The 25,788-nt window shown below is 36.1% G+C and overlaps 1 long non-coding RNA gene across 1 annotated transcript; it reads right to left on the bottom strand.

Moving 5' to 3' along the window:
• Positions 1-457: 457 nt before the first annotated feature.
• On the bottom strand, positions 458-6,754 carry LOC141278193 (uncharacterized). The gene is made up of 4 exons (XR_012330539.1): positions 6,691-6,754; positions 4,690-4,769; positions 3,587-3,666; positions 458-1,075 (listed from the first exon to the last, which is right to left on the bottom strand). It is a non-coding gene; the product is annotated as an uncharacterized lncRNA (long non-coding RNA).
• Between the last annotated feature and the right edge of the window lie 19,034 nt (positions 6,755-25,788).

Raw genomic sequence — 25,788 nt, 5'->3', positions numbered from 1 at the left:
GTCCTGAATGTTCTTCCAGTGATAATAGGTAGATGTGATTTATCAACATCCTTTTAATGTGTGTGGGAGTACAGGGAAGTAGTTGGTGACAGCCCTGAGTTTGGTTGCACATAGGATGCCTGTGAAGGCACGAAACACTAAGCGAAGATTTGTCCCGAGACCAGGACTTCTTTAAAAATCATGGTAACTGTCTGGAGTTAGTGTAGGTTATTTTAGTCAAGTCATTTGCCTTTTAACACATGTAGGGCTCAGTTATTCTAGTAATTTGTGATCTTAGATTATTTACCACCACCTTTTAAAGAAAAAAGCAGAGACAAACAAAACAGAAAAATATCTCTTTGACCGTCATAGTTGACTTTAATTATATTCAATATAAAGTTTCTTAAATATTGTACAGAAGAAAACAAAGTATACATTTTATACAACTATGAAATTAAAGATAATAAATTAAGCCCAAACAAAACTATTAAAAAATAAAATTCAAGTAAAATACATTAAAAATGAGAAAGAATTTTTATTGAAACTATATTTCTCATGTTATATTTAAGAGTAACAAATGTATCCCTTTGTTTACTGTTACTTGTCAACATAACTTTTATGCTTTTGAGTACAAAGGACTATAATTTGGTTCATATTTTTATAATTATTTCTCCTTTTTAAATGAACTTTTTAAAATTTATTTTTATTTATTTTTGGCTGCGTTGGGTCTTCGTTGCTGCACGCAGGCTTTCTCTAGTTGTGGCGAGCGGGCGCTACTCTTCGTTGCGGTGCACGGGCTTCTCATTGCAGTGGCCTCTCTTGTTGTGGAGCACGGGCTCTAGGCACGCGGGCTTCAGTAGTTGTGGCATGTGGGCTCAGTAGTTGTGGCTCGCGGGCTCCAGAGCGCAGGCTTGGTAGTTGTGGTGCATGGGCTTAGTTGCTTCACGGCATGTGGGATCTTCCCGCACCAGGACTCGAACCCGTGTCCCCTGCATTGGCAGGCGGATTCTTAACCCCTGCACCATCAGGGAAGCTCTTAAACGAATTCTTAACTTAAGCTACTCTGTTATTTTCATGAGCCAATCAATTTAAGAATCTGTAGAAAATGTAAAATGCAATAAGAAGAACAATAAATGAAAAATCCTCCAGAGCATATTTATGTTATGTGCGCTGATAATATACTGTTGTGAGATGTTCTTTAGTCAGACCAGCCTGCATTGTCTGTTGGGCAGTTTTTTTTCTGATCAGTATATTTCCACATCTACAAGCTTTTTGATGACAACTACTGTAAAAGCTTGATTCAGAGAAAATGCTGGACATCATTTGGCCTTTGGGTACTTAGAATGTGATCAAATGTAACCTAAGTAGCTAGTCATAAAATAGTCATGTAGATGGGATGGAATACGCTAACATCAGTATATTAAAATCCTTTTAGAAAAGAAAGTATACCATTAACAACAAGAACAACAACAAAATTTCTGGAGCTTCAGAACCAAAATAAGTAGACCCTTGCTCTTGGGATCTTTGAGAACTTGGAACCATTCTTTGGAGCTTTGGTTTGGATTGAGAATATAGAGTGCATGTAGAAATTAGCAGAAAGGAAGAAAATTTTGCATCATAGACACAAACTTCAGTGGGTTGAAGGTTCGTTAGATACTCAAATGAAAGAAGATTTGAAGAAAGGAGAAATACTGTATGGAGAAAGTTGGAAAAGTAAAAGATAAACCATGGATACTCTTCTTACTTTGTGCCCTCTACTGGCACTCTCCTTGCCGACCACTCAGGCAACATACAAGAAGTGACTTCTGATACAAGTAATTGAATAAGAAGCCCTAATGTGCTCAGATTGGTTTTGGTCTCCATTCTGCTGCAGCAAGAAGTGACAGTCGTGCATATATTATGTCTGCCATTATGCAGTCTTCACCCTGAATTTCTAATTGTTTAAGATCTTTTGAATATCTTTATTCACTATATCAAATGATATCACTCACAAGAACAAAGAAATAAAGTCCACTTTCCTGACTTCAGGAATAATTCTTAAACATCCTTTTCTGATACAAATCTGAATTAGTTCTAAAGAGTTCCATATTAAGAAAATTCAAAACTATTTTTCTCCAGAAACTTATTCCATTGTATAACTCCCCACATTTCTGTGTAGGCATCCTTCCTCATATCTAATCTAAACCCTCTGTACTGCATTTTATTCTTTTCCCCTTTGTCTGGCTTTAGCATCAGAACAGATGGCCATCTTTTGTCAGTAATTGAAGACTGTTTCTAAGAAACATTGAGTCTGCATCAGAACTCACTTGTTAGGCAAAGCTCCTGCTCAGGACAGAAGCCGGGACAGTCTTTGAAATCATAAGTGTGTCTTGAACCTCTGGTTCCCCTTTTCCTCACTGTCAGTCATTTAGTACCTTCATTTTTTTTTTTTCTTTTCTCATCCCTTTTTTAAGATACATGACTAGTTAAATTTACTCACATTGAGGTGTAAATGACTGCTAAAGATTAAAATGTAACCCATTGGGGGATGGTGTCTTAATTTTAACAAAGAGCATTTTTTCTTAGATTGAGGTTTTAATCACAGGGTTTCAGTATCTATAAATTGGATAAAGTAGAGTGGGAGGAGGGTGGAGGATCACTGTCGACATCATTGGAATCATTCTGTGCAGGTGATAAGTTAAAATACTCCATATTGCAAGCAGCAGCCCTCTTCACTCATGATTCATTTGACAGATATTCACTGGGCATCTAGTGACTGGGGCACTGAGACTCCAGCAGTGAATTAGACAGTGTCTTATAGACCTTATATTCTTTTGAGGGGAGAAAAACAATAAATGAACCAATAAAACCAAGAAAATGCCAAGTGTGAGAAATGTGGGCAGAGATTAGAATAAGGTGAGGTGAATAGAGAGTCACTGGCTGGCTGCTTTGGATTTGGGTCAGGAAAGGCATTTCTTGGGGGAGGTCACCTCTAAATTGAGATCTGAATGTAATACACAGCCAGCCATAGGCAGAGAAGGAGAGCAGTATTCCATGGAGAGGTAAGAACAAGTGCAAGGACTCTACAGATAGGGATAAACTTAGCATGTTAATATCTGTTTCTCACTGGATTGAGGGAGTCTAGAGGATGAGGCTGGGGAGAGAAGGAGGGATCAGTTGATGCAGGGCTTTGGTATGCTAGTATAGAAACTTAAGATTTTATTCTAAGCATTGAGGGAAGCATCTGGAGCTGGATCTGATTGACATTTTTAAAACCCTACCAACTTTTCTGTGTATGATAGCAGGAATGGAAGCAGGAAGACCAGTTGGGATGTTGAGTATTCGGGTGAGAGAAAATGATGACTCACATAGGATGGTGAAGGTGGAAGCATAGAAAAAGATTTCTGTAAGAGGGAGGTTGACAGGTTGATGTGTTAAATGTCGAGTATGAATGAAAGAGAGGAGTCAAGAGTAATGCCTAGCGTTAAGCCTTGACTAACTCAAGGGTGATGCTTCCTTTACTATTATAGAGAAGATTTAGGGAGAAACAGGTCTAGAGGTAAGACCAAGATTTCATAGTTCAATGTGCTGTAGTAGTTAGGGTCACAGATTTTGAGGTTAGGCTTACCTGAATCTAAATCCTCCTGGCTTAGGTACTTTCCAGCTCCATGATCTTGAGCATAAATGGACATCAGTATGAGCACAGGACTGTGAAAATGAAGAAAAAAACAGGCAGTTCATAGAGAACAACTTAGGTACATCAGCATTATTACTAAATTTGAGATTAGAATTTAAAATCTGTTTTTTCTGTTGTCCAGATTTTAACATTCTTGGTTAATATTTTATGCCATGACTCCAAAATATCATTTCAAATTGCAGAGTTTAAGAATTGCTATTTTCTGACCAATTCCTTTGCTAAAAAGTTTACATTCCTTTAAATACACCACAGTGTTGTTTTAGCCATAGAGTATGTTGCTTCCTAATGGTCAATTTGTCTACTAGGACATAGAGATAGTTGTACCATTTTCCAATACAAACATTGATCATTTTCACATCTTTCATTATCCTGTATAGTTTTCTTTATAAAGACTAGGAACCAGCAATTATCCACTTTATACATATACTTTTAAACTTTTATTTAAAAATGTCATATTATATTCTGGCCTTCCAGAAACACTTCTCTATTTGGTGTCTTTATCAAGCATAATTCATGAGTATCTCTTGCATTTTTCTAGGTTTCTGATGAAAATAGAACCCCGAATTCTGAATTTATTATGATGGTCAATTTTTCAAGGGGGGTATAGTAGGAAGAATTATAAAGAGTAATTTTTTCCAGTTGTGAGGAACTTACAGTATTTCTCTTTTTTAGGCCATGTCTTATGAGAAGTGGCATAGATTACAGTTGGGAGGGACAGAACTTGGAATAGCACTAAGGTCATTTTAAAATCATCAACTGTACAAAATACTTGTATGAAAGAAGTTTATTTATGTTTTGAACACCTAGAATTTGTATATGCTCTTAATTGGTCAATATTCTGTGGTTCCACATTAGCTACCTTGGAGTTTCTAGACAGATAAAGAAGAGAGGATTATTTTCACTGATTAGGTGGGTGCAAGGCCTTGAGGACAAATAGATGGTGATTTAGTACTTTATATATCAAAGTTATTTTTTTAAGTTTATTAATGAAAATACTGTTGAAAGAAGAATCAAGAAAGATAAATTGCACATACCTCTTTATCTCAAATAACAGTGCTCTTAAACATGGTCCATTAATTTTCAGCCTGGAGGTATTATTGATGATGTAATACTCCTGCGAGAGTAGACTTTGAATTTAACACATTTTACTCATTCACGTTTAACTCATTCAATATGATCAATTTATCAATATGAATGAGACCACCAGAGAACCTATTACAGAAATATGCATGCTTTGATACCTAATGCATATGCCTCTTTGTTGATGTAGAAAATGAGTTTGGTGGGCTAACTCAAGAGATTCTGAATGAAGGTGCAAAATAAAGATTCCCAAAATAAGCAAGAGGTACTTTCAGTTGAAAGCATTATAGAGCCCAGAATTCTGAGTAAAGAAATCATTTTGTATTTGCTTCAGAGAGGCACTATTTATCTCTGTTGGCCAACATACTTTGAAGCAACTATTTGGTTTTAATGGATATATATCGTGTCACTCTGCCATCAGTAATTTGAACAGCTTGAAATACTGTATGTCATCTTACATTGCTTTCTCTTTGAAGAAAACACAATCACTGGATTGTTTTTCATTGATTTAAAAACATTGACTTGCTGAAGTATGAGCCTGTGTGCAGTCATAATTCTTGTCTTTTCTTCCTCGGCAAAGCCTGTGATAATTCTTTGAATTTCAAGCAGGTGTCATGCATCAGATCCAAGCGCTTAATAAATGCACCAGAAGTATATTTTTTTAAGGCCTTGTGTTTATCCCATTTCCATTTATCTTGTGAAATGTCTTCAAATGCTTTTCTAAAATCCTGGGAAAGAGCAGGTTAGCATTTCGACTTGGCAAGCAAAACTAGTATGTGTAAGACTCTCCTGTCTATTTTGACCTTAACCAACACTGGTGATTCCTAGCCTGTATGCCAAGGGACCATGAGGAGTGACGGAGTTATTGGATGGGGCCCACAAATCCATATGTACACCAAGCTTTTTTTTTTTTTTTGGTAATCTGAATAAATATCTCTAACATGAAACTGTACATGAAAATTGTGTTTTTGTTCTAAATGCTGCTGTGATCAATAAAATCAAATGCATTTAAAAGTGATCCTTAATTCATGGTGACTTTTCGTCATTTTATATTTTCTCAGTTAATGGAAGGTACCGGGTACCTGTATTTTTTACATTGTAATTGACAGTGTTCTATGCATTAAATTTTAAGAAAAGATGACATTATTGACCACAGGTACCTCACTGATACCAAATTGAAATGTTTTGTTATCATATCCTTGTTGCAAGCTGGTCATCAGTAATTTCACATTCATTTTGATCAACAGCATACTAATAAGTTAATATAACTAACAACTATAATAGCTATTGCATTGGGGGCAGACAGTTGTTTCATTTTTACACCAATCCTGTAAAGTAATTATTATTATTTCTATTTCACTAAGAGGAAACCAAGTATATTGCCTTTGTACCAATGGAACGCTTATAGGTAATGTGGCTATTAACCCTAACTTGGCCGTCCGACTCTAAGTGCCTTTCTCTTTAGACTCGATCACATTGCAGAGCAGTATGACATGTAAGACATACATATCAAAGTTGTGCTTGATTCTAGAAGGCATAGACTCATGGAAGTGATATGACTTGGATCTGCCTTAAATTATTTTGAATCTGATCAATTATGATTTTTTGAGAACATTTAATCTAGAAATATTTGTTTGTGAAATCCATGAAATCATATGAATGCTATGCAAACCAGGCAATTAGAGCAACTACCCCTCACTACTAAACCAGCAACCGCCTACTAGATATGTCCAAATTTGACTTACTATTTCAAATATCAAGAGAGACTAAGAAAAGAAAGGAAAGAAAAACAAGCAATGATACGGAAATTTTAAAGTATAGGAAAGAAAAGGTGGGAAGAGCTGCATGCAATTCATGGACTTTAAAAATTAAGAGATCTGGGGGCTTATAGTAGAGTCCCTGAAGGTTTTCAGCTCATTAATTTCTCTGGTGAATTAGGTGCTAGCCTCACCTACCCGCTCTCTTCTGCATCCTTCGTCTCATTATTCTCCCTTCCACCGTGGAAAATCCTACTGTTTGTTTACAATCCAGAGTTTTAAAGAGGCTGAACTAAAATTGGCTGCTTCTGGGACATCCCTGCCAATGGATGGGGTCCAAATTGGCTCTGCCATGAAGAGGCAGCTATGCCCACATAAGGATATTTTGGCTTAGTGCTTCTGTCATCTTGTTGCCAGGCAGACAATCATCCAGGAGTGGGAAAATACAGCCAGGGCAAATGTTTATAGCTAGAGTGGTCAGCTGGTTAGAGCACTAGTCTGAAGGAAAGGCTATCTGGATGTCATGTTTGACTCCTCATGGGAAGCACTTAATAAGAGGCAAACCACTTAGCCTTTTAGTCCCCAGTCTGATGGACAAGGACTGCAGTACATATACCTCCTACCTGCCTAGGGATATTTTTTAAGTTTTCAGTTTATTTCTTCCAGTCCTGACTATACAGGAGACAACCACTTTCTTTTCTGTTTTGAGAACAGGGTTATAACTGTCTCTGTAGCTTTTCTAATGTTACAGTCAAGTTTAGGAGAAAGAACAGTTCTCACAGCCTTGGAAGAAAGGCTTCCCTTTAAATGTTTTTCATTGGCTAATATATTACCTGAAGATGAGAAGACAGGGTGTGTGTACAAAAATCACATGTAGAAAGCATATGCGTAAAACATAGATGTGTATACAGTATTTATGTAAAGATGTCTTTATCTAGACATTCCAGCACAGCTCCAGTTAAGCCACAACTTTTGTAACAGGAAAGCAAATCAGATTTGACTACATTGGCTGTTTAACTGAAGGAGCCACACAGATGGGAAAGAAGCACAGACAAATTGCTTTTGGCTCTGCTTTCCTTTATAACAACATCAGATATTTTTAGTTTCTTTCTCTCTATGCGTTGTGCATGTTTCTGCCTCATATAGAAAGTCATTGCACATTGTCTTCATTAGTTTTGCCACCCTTTACTAACCCCATTTAGCTTTTCACTTACCTTTTAAATTCTGCAGATACCATGGGAAAGTCCATTTTTTCAGATGTAGGTGATGGGCAGATAGAAATAACTTAATGTCATGGAAATGATTCTTATTAGTAGAATAGAGAATCTTATACTTTTGATCTCATGGTGGATGCATATTTCTGATTAGCACAAAGTACCTTTCCAAGCTGGGTGGAGCTATACAAACCTTAGTTCCAATAATTAGAATAGAATTTTCTCTGTGACAGTCTCAGTGTAATGTAGTGAACTGTGAGAATCATTAAAAATTATTATTTGGGTAATGTCCACATGAACCTTTCATAGGCTGCCTATTTTGTTTTCACTCTCTTGAACTTTCCCATTTGTAAATAGCAATAGTTGTTATTTTCATATCCAAGTTCCTTGTGATATTACAGTGTGAGATTGGAAAGAGATGAGTATGGCTACAGGTTTCATCAAGTATTCCAGCAGGGTATCTCATCATTGTTATCCTCCAAAAGTGGTCTGTGAGCAAGGACTTAAAAACATGACTCAAACAGTGTGACACTTCTTAAAAAGTTAATCATAGAGTGCCATTTGACCAAGCAATTTCACTTCTAGGTATCTACCCCAAACCTGTGTTCATGTAAAGACTTGTTGACCAATGTTTATAGCAGCTTATGCATAATAGTCCCAAATTGGAAACAATCCAAATGTCTATCAACTGGCAAATGAGTAAAGAAAATGTCGTATACCTGTGCAATGGACTACAATTCAGAAATAAAAAGTAACAAACTACTACTGATGCGTGAAACAACAGAGGTTATACTAAGTAAAAGAAGCCAGAACAAAGACTACATATTGCATAATTAAATTTACATGAAATTTCTAGAAAAAGAAAACCTGTGAAGAAAAATGCAGATCACTAGCTGCATGAGGCAGGAGATAGTAGTGGAGATTAACTGCCAAGGACATGAAGTAACTTTTTGGAGTGATGAAAAGTTTTAACTAGTTAAGTGATGGTTGCACAATTATATATTTATTAAAAATCATTGAACTGATACTTAAAATAGGTAAATATTATGGTATGCAAACTAACCTTAATAAGGTTATGATTCTGAATGCTAATTATTGATAGTTTCTATAGCTCTGTATCCACCTCATTATAATTTTGCATGCTGTGTGTTTCAGGGAGATTGGAGTGTGTATGTATGTATGTGTGTATGAGTGTGAGACAGGTACTGCCCTCCCCAATATATTACAGCTATTATAGATTTCTATCTGTTTTTTGAATATGCCAAATTCTGTTCTGCTCCAGAAAATTCTTCTGCACATACTGTAACTTGCCATCCCTGGAATGTTCTTTTCCAACACACTTCTCAAGGCTGGTTCCTTTTCTTTCAGGTTGTTGCTAATGTACCTCCTCAGAGAGGGCTTCCCTAGTTTTGTAAAGGAGATTCCTGTCCCCAGTAATATTTTTGGCCACTTGTGAATTTCTTTCATAGCATTTGACCCAACTTTGAGTTAGTTTCATATGTATATATGTTTATATGTATATATTTAATATCTTCCCTAATAAAATATAAGGCATGTAAGTGGAAGTATATCCCAATGATCATTACAGTGTGGGTATTTAATATTTTGTAAGTAATTAATAAATGAATGAATAAGAGTATTCCTGGTATTACGCCATGAAAGGTTAGAAAACTCCTTAATAATTTAGGTGGGTCTGCATTCCAGGTTTTTTTTTTTTTTTTTGCAGTACGCAGGCCTCTCACTGTTGTGGCCTCTCCCATTGCGGAGCACAGGCTCCGGACACGCAGGCTCAGCGGCCATGGCTCACGGGCCCAGCCGCTCCGTGGCATGTGAGATCTTCCCAGACCGGGGCACGAACCCATGTCCCCTGCATCGGCAGGCGGACTCTCAACCACTGTGCCACCAGGGAAGCCCCCAGGGTTTTTTTTAAGGATTTCCATAGTCGTGAATGGACTTGCCTCATCTAGCAAATGCTGGTATTCCTGAAAATACTCTGGAAATAACCTGTTATTCTGAGGACTTCTGAGTGTGGGTGTAAGTCTTTATTGTCAGAGGATTCTGGTATCTGTGAGGGACACCCTAATTTTCCCATGTCTATCTTTAAAAATCTCACATGATCCTGGGAGGCATAGAGGCTCCAGATTTTTTCAGTGCCCTGCAATTACCAGTTGCTAAATATTGTTTTTTGACACCTCATCAAGCTCTTTTAAAAACCTACTTTAACAACTGAATTAGACCTCCCTGTGTACAAACCATAATACAGAACTAATGTACAGTTAACTGTGGCCTAAACAATGAGGCTTCCCCAAAATTTAATCTTCCTCCTAGGAAGCAGCGTCTACTGTGAAAAAATTTTACTCATTACATAATCTGACAAAATAATATAGTATAGTTTTAGTAGCTACAGTTAATACATTGAACATGTGGTTTCTTCAATAATTACTAATTTTTACTCACTACTAATTTACTAATTTTTCTCACTACTAATTATGGTATTCAGTTTTTCACTCCTTAATTTGTTCTGTCATAAGTTTTTATTTATTCCAGACTGAATGGTGATGGAGTTGAGACTTTTGCACTTCTACCATTAGCTTAACATCGTTGATACAAAATGCTGTATGTTGTAATAGTTTATTATCGCATTATTTTTGGTGACTTAATTTTCCTGTGATGATCATCTCAATTTAGCCATTCCAGATGTGAAATAGTTTCAAAGGATATTTTAAAAACTTACCAAGGTTGTTCATTGTAGTTTTATATAATTTTAATACTATTATGATAGTTGCCAGTTATAATTGTCAGTCCTCTCCAGCTGCCTGTTTGCTACAGGAAACTTCACTGCTGGAGTACTGTGCAGGCAAACTAGGCAGCTGGCTTGAGAAGAGTTGAAAGACCCCCAGGAAATACATCTTGGGCTGAAATGAATTGAAATGGGTAACTGCTTATTACTTTAAGGTGTATATATAAGTATTAGGTGTCTGTGTCTCTTTGTAAAGTGAGGCAGGCTTTGTGAGGAATGTGGGAGTAGAAATGCAGTAATTATTCACTTTCAGCGACTTTTGACACACGGGAATGACCTACAGCATAAAATTTAAGAGTGTCTAAAACTCAGTAATCAAGTTAAATCTTATTTTAGTGCAATGTTTTAAGAAATTAAATTGGCAAAATGACCTGTGGGCCAGTACCTGTTCTTGTAAATAAAGCTTTATTGGGATGGGGGCTGAGATTAGGGTGAGGTGAGTGAGACAGGATCATGCAAGTGGAGAGTTGTGTCTTGTCTTTATTTAAAATTGTCATAAAAATACATTTTTTGTAATGGATATTTTGCCTTAAGTATGATTTTTTAAAAAATTATGATTCATAATTTCCTAGTTTCTCTGAGATCTTCCCAAGATATGGTAGCTATAGGAAAGCTTAATAACCTATACTAATTTTGGGAGAGATGTGGAATTAATGTATTTGGGGGTATACATTGGATCCCTGAAATTCCAATTTTATTTAAAATGCCTGTGTTAGAGAGGTTGTTTTAAAAGGGCAATGCAGCAACTGTACATTCTAAATGCTTTTCCTTAACTAGAGCCGCAAATGTTTAGGATATTGTAAAATTGAATTTTTTTTTGAACTCCGACCATGCTTATATTGAGAACAATTATATCTCAGGGTAGTCATCATGTCTTTGTAAAAATAAATGCTGTTTCCTTTAAGTTTTGTTCAAAATCTACCCTTTATTTTGATTTATATAGATTTTTACATTCAAAAATAAGATATTAAAAGTAGACACACATATATATATATATATATATCCTGATAATAAATATTCCATATGTATGTATTCACACATATCACGGAGAAAACAAAATCTGTTTTTCCTTGAATGAGTCCTACATAAATCCAAAACAATTGGAAGAATCAAGAAAATATAAAACTGTTTAAAAGCAAATGGTGATTCATATTTATCTCACCATTGATGCTTACTTTCTAGATACTTATTTGGTTGACTACTCTAAATATTTTTTTTAGGCTGCCACCATGGCTGTGTCTCCACAATTTTTTTGGACCTTATTATTACATGGGTTGATATTTTGTTTGATTCAGACTCTTATAAGGATACAGGGTAATGTAGAGGTGGATGATGATGCAGCCTGCTTTCCTACAGAGTGTGGCGGAGTTGAGCAGCTAGTTTACGATCTAAGAATATGACTTTTGAGTCTTAAGAAGCTAGATGGTTTAAACATGCTCTGCACTCTATCAAGTGGGGGCTGCCTTTGTTCCCTTCCTTTTTTTCCCCATAATGGCACCTCGCTATGCTCCCAGGTAATGTATTCTCTTCCTTGCTTCTTATTCCCTCATTCCTCCTTAACCCCTCCCTACCTTTGAAGGTCCAGCTATGAGATAATCCACACTTCCTTCCTTTTTGCAGTTACTTACAGAAACCTCATTCCTGAGTATTTTAACCTCCACTTTTCATTCTTATCAACACTACTCCCTGTCATACCTCTTAGTGACTTCAGTATCCACAGAGATGATAACTCAGAATTTCAGCTTCTTGACCTCTTCTTCATTACTCTATTTTTCTACCTTACATCAGACATTTATTTCCAAGATCATATCAATTAATGCATTCCCACTGTATTATCAGTTTTAGGTATTCTAATTTCTGACCACCTCCTGTCTTTCCAGCTGATAACAAAACTCCCCAAGCTGATCCAATCACATTTTCACTGTCCTCCCTTACTCCATTTCATATTCTCACCTCCCTCTTTATCCAGCTCAGATTCTATGGTTTGTATTTATAAACATTACTTTGCATATGCCCTCATTTCCCTTGTTCCCCTCTCTTTTACTAACAGAGGAGTCAGGATTTAAACCCAATCAGACTAAATCTAGTGATTGAGCTCTTAATCACTACAGTATACATATATTATCTCATTTGAGTCTTACAACACACCTGTAAAAATAAATCAGAAAGTAGAAGCTTGGAGAAACTAAGTAAGTCTTCTATGATCAAACAGCATGTATGTGGTGTAGTAGTTTTTAAACTTTGCTTACTTTGTATCTATATCTAAGCAGCTGAACTTGTCTGGGGAAGTTTATGCTGACCCATTTCACTTTAAATTTCATGACCATTTCAGAATAGACTATTCAGAAGTAGACCTCAAAAAATATAGTCATCTGATCTTTGACAAAGGAGCAAAGGCAATACAATGGAGAGAAAATAGTCTTTTCAACAAATGATGCTGGAACAACTGACATCCACATGCCAAAAAAATGAATGTAGATGCAGACCTTACACCCTTCACAAAACTTAACTCAAAATAGATCACAGACTTAAACGTAAAACACAAAACTATCAAATTCCTAGAAGATAACATAGGAGAAATTCCAGATGATCTTGGGTTTGATTTTTTAGATGCAACATCAAAGGCACAGTCCATAAAAGAAAGAATTTATAATCTCAATCTCATTAAAACTTCTGCTCTAAGAAAGACAGTATCAAGATAATGAAAAGAGAAGCCACAAAATGGGAGAAAATATTTACAAAAAACACATTTGATAAGGGACTATTATCCAAAATATACAAAGAACTCTTAATACTCAACAATAGGAAAACAAACCATCCAGTTAAAAATAGATCAAAGACCTTAGTAGTCACCTCACCAAAGAATAAGTACAAATTACAAATAAGCATATATGTCATCATATGTTATCAGGGAAATGAAAATTAAAACAATAATGAGATACCACTATATACATATTAGAATAGACAAAATCCAAAGCACTGAGAACACCAAATGCTAGTAAGGATGTGCAGGAGCAGGAATGCTCATTCATTGCTGGTGGGAATGCAAAATGGTGCAGTCACTTTGGAATAGAGCTTTGTGGTTTCTTAGAAAACTAAACATACTCTTATTAGAAATCCAGTAATCCTGCTCCTTGGTATTGACCCAGACAAGTTGAAAACTTATGTCCATACAAAAACCTGAACGTGGATATTTATAGTAGCTTTATTCATAATTGTCAAGATGTCCTTCAGTAGGTGAAAGGGTAAATAAACTGTGGTACATCCAAGCAACGGAATATTCTTTAGCTCCAAAAAGAAATGTGCTATCACTCATAAAAAGACATAGAGAGAATTTAAATGCATTTTACTAGGTGAAAAAAGCCATTCTGAAAAGGCTACATACTATATAATTCCAACTGTATGACCTTCTAGAAAAGGCAAAACTATGGAGACTGTAAAAAGATTAGTGGTTGCCAGGGATTAGGAAGGATTGAGGGAAGAATAGGTAGAGCACAAAGGGCTCTTTGGACAGAGAAACTACTATATATGACACTATAATGAAGGATGCATGTCATCATGGAGGATACATTTGTCTAAGCCCACACAATGTACAACACCAAGAGTGAACCCTAATGTAAACTATGAACATTGAATGATAACAGTGTGTCAATATATGTTCATCAGTTGTGACAAATTCTACCACTCTGATGGGGGATTTTGATAATGGAAGAGGCTATGCATATGTGGGTGGTAGGGGAGAAATGGAACCTTTCTATACTTTCTGCTCAATTTTGTTGTGAACCTAAAACTGCTGTAAAAAAAAGTCCATATTTTAAAAAAAAAGTATTTTTGTGATTTCATGTCCTCTCTAGTTTCCTCTTCATTTCTCTGCTCTCCTTTTTCACAGCATAATCCTTCAAAAGAGTTGTTGATCAGGTGCACATGGAACATTCTCCAGGTTAGATCACATGCTGGGCCTTGGTAAATTTAAGAAAATTGAAATCATACCAAGCATCTTTTCCAACCACAATGCTGTGAGATTAGAAGTCAACTATGAAAAAAACCTGCAAAAACAAACAAACACATGGAGGCTAAACAATATGCTACTAAACAACCAATAGATCACTGAAGAAATCAAAGAGAAAATCAAAAAATTGAAAAAGAGAAAATGAAAACGAAAACATGATGATCCAAAAACCTATGAGATTCAGCAAAAGCAGTTCTAAGAGGGAAGTTTATAGCAATACAAACTTATCTCAGAAAACAAGAGAAACCTCAAATAAACAACCTAACCTTACACCTAAAACAACTGGAGAATGAAGAACAAACAAAACCCAAAGTTACTAGAAGGAAAGAAAACATAAAGATCAGAGCAGAAATAAATGAAATAGAGATGAAAAAACAATAGAAAAGATCAATGAAACTAAAAGCTAGTTCTTTGAAAAGATAAATAAAATTGATAAACCTTTAGCCAGACTCACCAAGAAAAAAAGAGACAGGGCACCAAACAATAAAATCAGAAATGAAAACGGAGAACTTACAACCAACACCACAGAAATACAAAGGATCATAAAAGACTGCTACAAACAACTAGATGCCAGTAAAATGAACAACCTAGGAGAAATGGACAAATCCTTAGAAAAGTACAATCTCCCATGACTGAACTAGGAAGAAATAGAGAATATGAACAGACCAATTACCAGTCATGAAAATGAATCAGTCATTTAAAGACTCCCAACAAACAAATGTCCAGGACCAGGTGGCTTCACAGGTAAATTCTACCAAACATTCCGAGAAGAGTTAACCCTAATCTTTCTGAAACTATTCCAAAAAATTGCAGAGTAAGGAACACTTCAGAACTCATTCTATGAGGCCACCATCACCCTGATACCAAAACCAGACAAAGATATTACAAGAAAAGAAAATTACTGGCCAATACCACTGATGAACATAGATGAAAAGATCCTCAACAAAATACTAGCAAACTGACTCCAACAATGCATTAAAAGGTCATACACCATGATCAAGTGGGATTTAACCCAAGGATGCAGGGATTTTTTAATATACACAAATCAATCAATGTCATATACCAGTTAATAAACTGAAGAATAAAAGCCACAGGATCATCTCAATAGATGTAGGAAAAGCTTTTTGATAAAATCCAAGATTGATTTATGATAAAAAACTCTCTCCAGAAAGTGGACATAGAGGGAGCATACCTCAACATAATAAAGGTCATATATGACAACCCCATAACTAACATCATACTCAACAGTAAAAAGCTAAAAAGCATTTCCTCTAAGATCAGGAACAAGACAAGGATGCCCACTCTCGCCACTTTTACTCAACATAGTTTTGGAAGTCCTAGCCGTGGTCATCAGATAAGGAAAAGGAAAGGAATCCAAACTGGAAAGGAAGTAGAAAAACTGTCACTGTTTGCAGATGACATGATACTATACATAGAAAATCCTAAAGACACCACCAGAAAACTACTAGACCTCATCAATGAATTTGTTAAAGTTGCAGGATACAAAATTAATATACAGAAATCTGTTGCATTTCTATACACTAACAATGAAATATCAGAAAGAGAAATTAAGGAAACAATCCCATTTATCACTGCATCAAAAAGAATATAATACCTAGGAGTAAACCTACCTAAGGAGGCAAAAGACCTGTACTCTGAAAACTATGACACTGGTGAAAGAAATAGAACATGACACAAACAGATGGAAAGATATACCGTGTTCTTGGATTAGAGACACAATATTGTTAAAATGACCCAAGCCAATCTACAGATTCAATGCAATCACTATCAAATTACCAATGACATTTTTCACAGAACTAGAACGAAAGATTTTAAAATTTATATGGAAACACAAAAGACCCTGAATAGCCAAAGTAATCCTGAGAAAGAATAATGAAGCTGGAGGAATCAGACTCCCTGACTTCAGACTATCCTACAAAGTCATAGTCATCAAAACAGTATGGTACTGGCACAAACACAGATGGTATAGATCAGTGGAACAGGATAGAAAGCCCAGAGTAAAACCCACAGAGCTTTGGTCAATTAATCTACAACAGAGGAGGCAAGAATATGCAATGGAGAAAAGACAGTCTCTTCAACAAGTGGTGCTGGGAAAACTGGACAACTACATGTAAAGAATGAAATTAGAACATTCTCTAACACCATATACAAAAATAAACTCAAAATGGATTGAAGACCTAAATGTAGGACTGGATATGGTAAAACATAGTGTTCCTAGAGGAACACATAGGCAGAACACTCTTTGACATAAATAACAGCAATATTTTTTTGGATCCACCTCCTAAAGTAATGGAAATAAAAATAAACAAACGTGACCTAATTAAACGTAAAAGCTTTTGCACAGCAAAGGAAACCATAAACAAAATGAAAAGACAGCCTATGGAATGGCAGCAATATTTGCAAATGATGTGATAGATAAGGAATTAATTTCCAAAATATACAAACAGCTCACACAATTCAATATCAAAAAGCAAACAACCGAGTCAAAAATGGGCAGAAGATCTAAATAGACATTTCTCCAAGGAAGACATACAGATGGCCAACAAACACATGAAAAGATCAACATCACTAATTATTAGAGAAATGCAAATCAAAACTACAATGAGGTATCACCTCACACCAGTCAGAATGGCCATCATCAAAAAGGCTACAAATGATAAATGCTGCAGAGGATGTGGAGAAAAAAGAATCCTCCTACACTGTTGGTGGGAATGTAAATTGGTGCAGCTACTGTGGAGAAAAGTATGGACATTCCTTAAAAAAATAAAAATAGAGTTACCATATGATCCAGTGATCCCACTCCTGAGCATAGATCTGAGAAAACTATAATTTGAAAAGATACCTGCACCCCAATGTTCATAGCAGCACTATTTACAATAGCCAAGACATGGAAGCAACCTAAGTGTCCATCAACAGATAAATGGATAAAGAAGATGTAGTATATATACACAATGGAATATTACTCAGCCACAAAAAAGAACAAAATAATGACATTTGCAGCAACATGGATGGGCCTAGAGATACCATACTAAGTGAAGTAAGTCAGAGAAAGACAAATATCATATGACATAGGTTAATATGTGGAATGTAAAAAAATGACACAAATGAACTTATTTACAAGCCAGAAATAGTCTCACAGACATAGAAAACAAACTTATGGTTACCAAAGGGGAAAGGAGGAGGAGAGATTAATTAGGAGTTTAGGATTGAAATAGACACACTATATAAGATAGATAACCAATAAGCACCTACTGTATAGCACAGGGAACTATATTCAGTATCTTGTAATAATCTATAATGAAAAAGAATCTAAAAAGAATATATATATGTATAACTGAATCACTTTGCCATACACCTGAAACTAGCACAGCACTGTAAATCAACAATATTTCAGTTAAAAGTTTTTAAAAAAGAGTTGTTGGTACCGACTGTGTCTAGGTCGTCTCCTTCCATTCTCTTTTGTTCGCATATCAATAGGCTTTTAACCCCATCTCTCCATCACATGTAACTCTTATTAAGTTTACCGGTGTTTGCCATTTTGCTAAATCCTCATCTCATTTGACAGAATTTTTTTTTTAAACGGGTCACTGAGACCTTCCTCCTCTTTCCTTCTTAAAAATCATTACTTCACATGATTTCAAGAACAGCACTCTCTCTTGGTTCTAGTTATACCTCTCTGGCCACTTCTGAATATCAAGGTGCTTGGTATTTCCTACATTATACCTCTTTGCTTCTTTATCTATACGCCTTCCATCAGGAATGTGATCTAGTTTCAAGGCTTGAAGGATTCCATCCTTCTTATTAGTTTAGCCAAAAACTTTGCATTCATCTTTGATTGCTTTTGGAAACCAATCTATATGGAGTTCCTGTTGACTACTTTATACATTACAGTAAAAATCTAGAATTTGACCCCCTCCTTATATCCTTCACCACTACCATCCTTAAAGCCAACATAATCTCTTGCCTGGATTATTGCTATAACTTCCTCCTACCTGGTCTTCCTGTTTTTGCCTTTGTCCCCCCTACAAATTATTTTCAACATGTTAGCCATAGTAATCCTCTGTGTAAAATCCTCCAGTGGTTTTCCTTGAAATTCTGAGTAAAACTTGAAGTCCTATGAAGCCTCATATGAACCAGTGCTTTCTAGCAAAAATTTAATCACTGTATGTATCTGCCTTACCAATCATTCATTAAATAGTCTTATTGTGACCATTCCTCAGATTAAGAAATTCCCACTGCTTTAAAAAAAGAACAAAAAAAAAGAACACAGGTTCTGCTTTCCAATCCTAATCAACCATTTTTATTAAATCGGCATTTTTGAACACCTATTATGGGTGTATAACAATGAATAAAATATTTCCTGCCCTCGAGGAATTTTTACATTTGGGGAAGAGACAAAAATGCAATGAATAATTATGTAGAAATAACTACTATAGTGTGAGTGTGTACACAGAACACTGAGGGGAGGAACAGTCAATTAAAATTACATAATGTTGACATAGACAACCTCAGAGAAATAACATTTGTTCTGGCTAATGGGAGGTGAGCCCTGTTCTTTGAATTGTTTCCAAGTTTTCCATACTCCTTCAGTCATAATAATGGACCTTGCCAAAGGCAATATGTTGGCGTTTATATACAAAGAGGATTATCTTTGGTTTCTTTTCCAGTAATGGCCCCAGATCTCTTCTAGCTCCAGATCTTTGTTGTTGCCACTTATGATTGAGTGGCACAAATTTGCATTCCGGTCAGTAAAACAGAATGAAAATAAAGTTTGTAGCTCCAGGTTTCTTATTTTGAACCAGAGATTCCCACATGATAAATACAAAAATGCTCTCCTCACCCCTTCGAGGCCCACTGTCATCGGTGAAAGTAAGGTTCTGTGCATATGCTGGCCTGAGAGCCATTACTGCACAGATTCTGTATCCACCCAAAAAAGCATATTGTGATACAAGTGTGTGTGTGACAGGTATATCTGCTCTAAGTTGTTAAAAAGTAGCCACTCCTAAACTATAATACCTTATTATTGTTAATAAATTACTTGTAACACATGTCTGAAGTGATCAAGATAAATTACCAGGCTACAGTACCATTGTTATATTCAGCGGATCCTCTGACCTTCCAGAAGATGTAAGATTCTTCTATGATTTCAGAATTCATGTTAATCTTTTAGAAAGTAGCATGATGTATTGACAAGAACATAACATTTAGACTCAGAGGACTTCAGTCTGGCTGTACGTTCCAAGATGTATCAGTTACATAATATAAAACAACCCACTTAAGAATACTGAGCCTCGTTTTAATTATGTGTACCATGGGATTGTGTAAACTGCAAAATGCCAACAGTATTGAGTTATTATTATTACAACAGCAGTATTAGTGCACAGTGCTTGTCTTTTTCTGTTTTGCCCCTCTTTCATTTTCTTTCCTGAAGAGAGGTAACTCTACAGTACTTTTACAACTGGCTTTTTCTGGTTCATCATGAGCTTCTCTGGTGAATTGGGAATTTTACAGTTGGGTAGTTAGGATATAATGCATGATCAGGGGACTGCTGAATTACCTAGAGAATTTCGCAGTGTTGAGTTACTCATTATTTCTAGGGGATTTTCTGTTTTTTAAATCTCTGGGTGTTGTAAATGAAAAAGGCTGATTATGATTTCTAAAGAGAAATGGAAAAAAATGGGAGAAAGAAGGCAACAGGGAAAATAAAACATCTTTAGACAGTACGAGGAAAATGTTCCCTGGAGAGAAACTCTGAACTGATTGCATAAGTTTGTGGTTAGATTGCTCCATGCTGCTCATATGGAAAGGGGACCCAGCTGTACCCTTGCTCCTGAGCGATGACTGGGAGGCAGTACAATGATTGCGGCGTTTGCACACTGCTGCCCCTGCTTCCAGGGAGAGCTGCTCCAAGAACCAGTATAAGAACAGGGTTTTCAGAGTCTGAGCTTCAGGTTGAGCCTGGTGGTTGTACAAGACTATTCTGTTCATTAATTTCATGAATATTTATTTAGTACCTACTATGTGACGGGAATAGAAGTAGACAAAATGTACAACAATCCTATCCTCAGGGAACTTCTATGCACAGAAGTATAAGCCTTTGTTGTGAATAAAAATCTTGACAGGTTCACTGGATTTTTACTCTTACTTCTCCCCCTACTGAATTGTTTGGATTTTTAATATAATAACCCGAACATTCTCATTGTTTTTTTATTGATACAGCTTGCCATGTTGAAGGCACTTTGGTGCAATGGAAAAAGGCCCAAACTTGGAATCAGACCATGTAGATGCCATCCCATTGGCCACTAAGAGGTATGTGAGCTTCAGCTATCACACACTCAGAATCCAGAGAAAGAGGTGAGTTTTTTAATCATTTATATCCCTTTCCTTGCTCTCAGTCTGTATGATTCATGCTCAGTCAGGCAAGGGGAAGGAAATTCTCTTCTCCAGAATTAACTTCAGCATAAAATCATGCCTCCTTTTGTAGCTTGCTCTCATTTCTCTGCAGCATGAATGGTGGCACCCAGACTTTGTTCTGTCAGACCTTCTTGGATCTGAGATCAGGATGTGCCACTCTGAGAATGATCTATCAGGAAATTAAAACAAAAGCCTATTCAGTGTCTCCCTGCAGTGGGCTGCTCCATCATGTTTGGAATCAGGTGTTCTGGCTAATGAAAGTCAAAGTATTTTCTGCATCTTACAGTAACAGTAAGACTGAACTTGGCTCAAATACTAAAAATAGTTCAAAGTGTAGCAAAGCCTTGTAGATGTCCCAATATCTACTTCTCCTTTTTCTTTAGTAATAGAACCTCCAGACTATAGCTGGGCACATGACCACTCAAAATCAAGGCTGTCTCGCAGTTGAGAGTGGTATGTGACCAGGATCTGGTGAAAGGGATGTGATTTGAACAACTTTTAAGTAGTGCCTTTAAAGAAAGCACGCTCTGTTTTACACACCACCCCCCAACTTTGCCATGCTGCAATGAGGATGTAGTGGACATAGCGGTGAGGCCTCTTCAGCTGCAGACAGACAATGTTCTAATGAGTGGTAAAGCAACATTAAGGAAGGGTTTGGGTCTCCAGCTTCGTGGAGATACCACACTAGCTTGGAACTGCCTATAAAGATCTTGATTTCTTTCTTAAACCATTGAGCTTTATGGCCTCTTTGTTTCTACAGCATAACCTGTATCCCAATTAATACAAAAATAAATGGTTCAGGTAATAAATAGACGTAAAAATGTTATACTGTCAATAACTTTCTTTGACCTATTCTGAAAAGGTAACTAGGCCAATCCAGCAATATTCTATGTGAAAAGTATTTATATGTATGTATATATATCTTTATATATCTATATTTACTAGGAGAATGGGTAGCATTTTAGAAATGACCAATAAGAGTGTGTTTTAAAAAAATATTCCTTCCTTTTCTTTGTTATTTTCTTTGGAGTGAAAGTTTTTAAACTGATGAAAAAAGAAACAAAAGATTGAACATTGAATTCACACAATTTTATAAATTCTAAATTGTGATTCTGTCATTAATAGTAACTTTTGTTATAATCCATGATCACAGAAAGTCAAACTGAAATAGAGGAGGGCTGAAAAATGCATAGAGAAGGTGAAAATTGTTGTGTTGTGGATATTCCAATATTGAATTTCCTGATTTTAGACATTTATTTTTTTAGCAATAATAATGCATCCATGCGTGCATTTGGTTGCCAAATTCGTTTGTAAAAAGTTGTTTGTGAACAAATAAGAATAATTAAGCCCCTCAAAACTACATAATATCTTGATGAAGATTTTTAAAAACAGTTTGGCTAGCATTTTTTCTGCTTAGAAGTGATGTCACTGTGAAATGTGAGGATAACACTTCATGTGTTACTATCTGTTGTGAAGTGATTTAATAAATGTTTAAACAAGTCATTACCATGTTGACAGCATTTCTTATCATGGAGCTGTAATTCTGGTATTGATTGTCATGCTAGGCTTCCCACCCCCTTCCTCTGCCTTGAAAATGTGAGGACACGTAAGCATGACCCTCAGCGAGTGCTAACAGACTGTATTAGTTATGGATGTCTGTTCTTGAGTCTTCCTCTCTCCTGCATCAAAGAAGGAAGCCAATCAGCCCTACTTTCTTTCCTTCACTGAGGTTATAGCATGCATGGAAGGGATAAATAGTATTTAGTACATACTCATCTGCTAGGAGAGCACCATTAGACTCAATTAGAGTTAAATTAGATCCTGTGACATTCATTCCTTTAGTTATAATTATTGAGCACCTATTATATGCCAGATAAATAAGGAACTAAACAGGTGCTATTTTTGTCTTCTTGACTTAAAGTCAAGTGATGGATCTGCATCCTTGTTTTCAGCTTCTTATGCTGTGGGTTTTTGCTGAGTGGGTTTCTCTTCCTCTGTGATCCTCAGACTGCTCTACCAAGATCTCTTCCCCATGAGTTCATCAAGGAGAAAAGAGAGCGTAACCTGAGTATGGTGCAGTACCTACAGTTATACAGTCTTGGAGATGGAAAGTCTCTTATTTCATCTGATGCTTCCTTTATTTTGAAGATAGGCTCCTAAGTGGATGGCCATTTAATTTCTGCTGCAACACCTTTTAAAAGATTTTATAAAATTTCTTACAATATAAATTCAGTATTTTCCAATTTATTTATATGATCATAAAAGGAAATGAGGTCAGCATGGTACTATCTGATCTTAACGGACCCATGTTTAATCCTAGTGATCACCTATTTCTTCCTAAATTCTGGCAACTGAAGAAAATATTTCAAAAGCTTGTTTGGGGACAAGATTTTCAGGCATGGAGTTTTGATATCCACCTTTTTGCACCACTGTGAAGCAATGCAGTTGCTTATCTCAAGTTTTCTGTCATCTTTCCCATCCTCCCTATAACTTCAGGGCTGCGCTTTAAGGGTTATTTTCTATGTCACATATGTTGTCCTTCCCATTGGAGTGTTTCTATTGTATCATGGCCTTTTTCTCCATTCTCTTTGGCTAGCAGGTTAATATATGGCTTTTTCTAATATAGTCCAAGAAAACAGTTTTACTTTAAAGTAATTGTTCTCAATCAGGGATGATTTTGTCCCCCCAGGGGTCATTTGACAGTGTCTGGAGATAGTTTTGGTAGTCACAACTGAGGGAGGAGGTGTGACTGACATCTAGTGAGTAGAGGTCAAGACACTTGCTTAACATCTGACAGTGCACAGGATTTCACCCCACAACAAAGAATTATTTGCCCCAAAATGTCAGTAGTGTTGAGCTTGAGATAATTTGATTTAAAACAGTTCAAATATTTATTCATTTTTATTAAGATGTTTTCTTAAGGATATTTTTTCCTTTGCCTCATTTATATCCAGTTAGAGAAGCTACTGATTATTGAGGTATTTTAGTATGCTTTCTTTCTTCACTGATCTAATTTTTTATAAACACTGGAACATTTGCCTCTACTAGGTATTCTAGGTAATATAAAGATAAATCTTTGTCTCTGGCTATATAGGTAAAAGGTATTTGTGAATTGAAATAATTGTGGTTGAAGGTAAGACTGAGTAATCATGTCAGAGCAGACAAAAAGTACCAGAGGAAATTGGAAGGATTGGTTATTTCTGGCTGGAGGGATATAGAAGATATAAGGGGGTTGGTGGCATTGGAACTGAGTCTTAAAGGATAATTGTGATTTGAACATGCTGAAGTAAGGGAACAGTCGGGAAGGGAGAAAGAAAGAAAGCACATGGAACTGGGGCAGGCTCAAGGGACTGTCAATGGTGGCCAAACTTGATTTGAGGTAGAGTGCATGGAGAGCTGTGGTTGGGAAGGTCTTTGTTCCCTTACCCAGATGTTAATGGAATAGGCCAAATTGTTGTTTGTTTCAAAAAAAATATATACATTGGGATCATTATAACAGTTTTTTTTTTTTTTTTACTTTTCTAAGCAGAAATTATGTCAAATTTTTGTACTATATATTGACCAAATCAGAATTTTTAGTTGCAATCTGAAACTGTTTGGTGTTGTCCTGAATTTCCATGAGTATTTTCACTGCTTTTCCATCAGCTGATATTCTTCATAATCAGCAGGGCAGAAACTTTTTCTTTTCTTTCCATTTTTGAGTCTGAAAATTCACCTTGAATATACACATTCTCACAGCTTCAGGGGTTACAATAACCTGAAAACGTATAATTTAGAAGAGGTTTCAGTAATTCATTCCTACAGTTTGGAGTGAAAATAAATTCTAGCCTGAGATAATAAAATTTGATATAGAACATCTTTGGAAATATCCATAAAAATGTGGCACTACGTGGAGGGGCAGTATACAGCTTTCTTCTTGTGGCCCAGGAGGGTCATCACATTTCCCTGGGCTGGGGGTGGGGGGTAGAGGCTTGATTTAAACTGCTGATTCCTAGGCCCCTTTCTATTTTGAATATATTGCATTAGAATGGGGAAGGACACAAGAGGAAATTTTCTTTCATTTTTTCTTCTTACAAGTGCCTTGGGTTATGCTTGCGACACTAAAGTTTAAAAGCTACTGTTCTAGAAGTTGAAAGAGTAAGACTACTCAGGCTGTGGTTAAACATGTGGATGTGATAGTCAAAACATATAAGTAATAAACAGGATTCCAGAAATGTTGTAGCATTGTGTGGATAAGTGAGGCCTAGAAGAGTGGACTGAATTATGTACAGAAAAGTGGTGAAGATGGGAGAAACTAGAGGGAGTAAAAGTGAAAATATTTGTCTGTGATTAGCATTACTGAGGGAGAATCACTGTAGTGTTTTTTTTTTTTAAATGTATTCATTCTACTGTAAAAGTAGAGACATACATGTCTAATTACTAATTACCAAGTCGTTTGGGGGATCAACCTGCACATGATTATAAAGACACCTTGTTATTTTAGGATTCTCAGCACAAGGAAAGTTGAGGACATAAATGCCACTCCTTTTCCTTTTGTTGAGCTAGTAAAAATATTGAGATCATACGAGTTTTCATAGAGATTCCACCTACCTTTGTCCTCTAATGATACAGAACTTTAACATGATGGTAACATAAATGAATTTTTTCCTGTTTTTCCTATTCTTATTCTTTCTGCATAAATTTCATAAATGTTTAACTTGTTTTATGGAGTGTAAACATTTTCCCATTGACTCAGGTATTGTATTTGTGTTTTATTCTGTCGTCTTTTAAAGTATGTTTGCACAAAGTGTGATTCTAAGATTGTCAACCGTAAGGGAGTTATGTCTACACAGTTCCTA

The sequence above is a fragment of the Tursiops truncatus genome, chromosome 3 (assembly GCF_011762595.2).
Source record: "Tursiops truncatus isolate mTurTru1 chromosome 3, mTurTru1.mat.Y, whole genome shotgun sequence".
Lineage (NCBI taxonomy): Eukaryota > Metazoa > Chordata > Mammalia > Artiodactyla > Delphinidae > Tursiops > Tursiops truncatus.
Note: the sequence above shows the minus strand (reverse complement) of the source record. Positions and strands in the feature narration are given on the sequence as shown.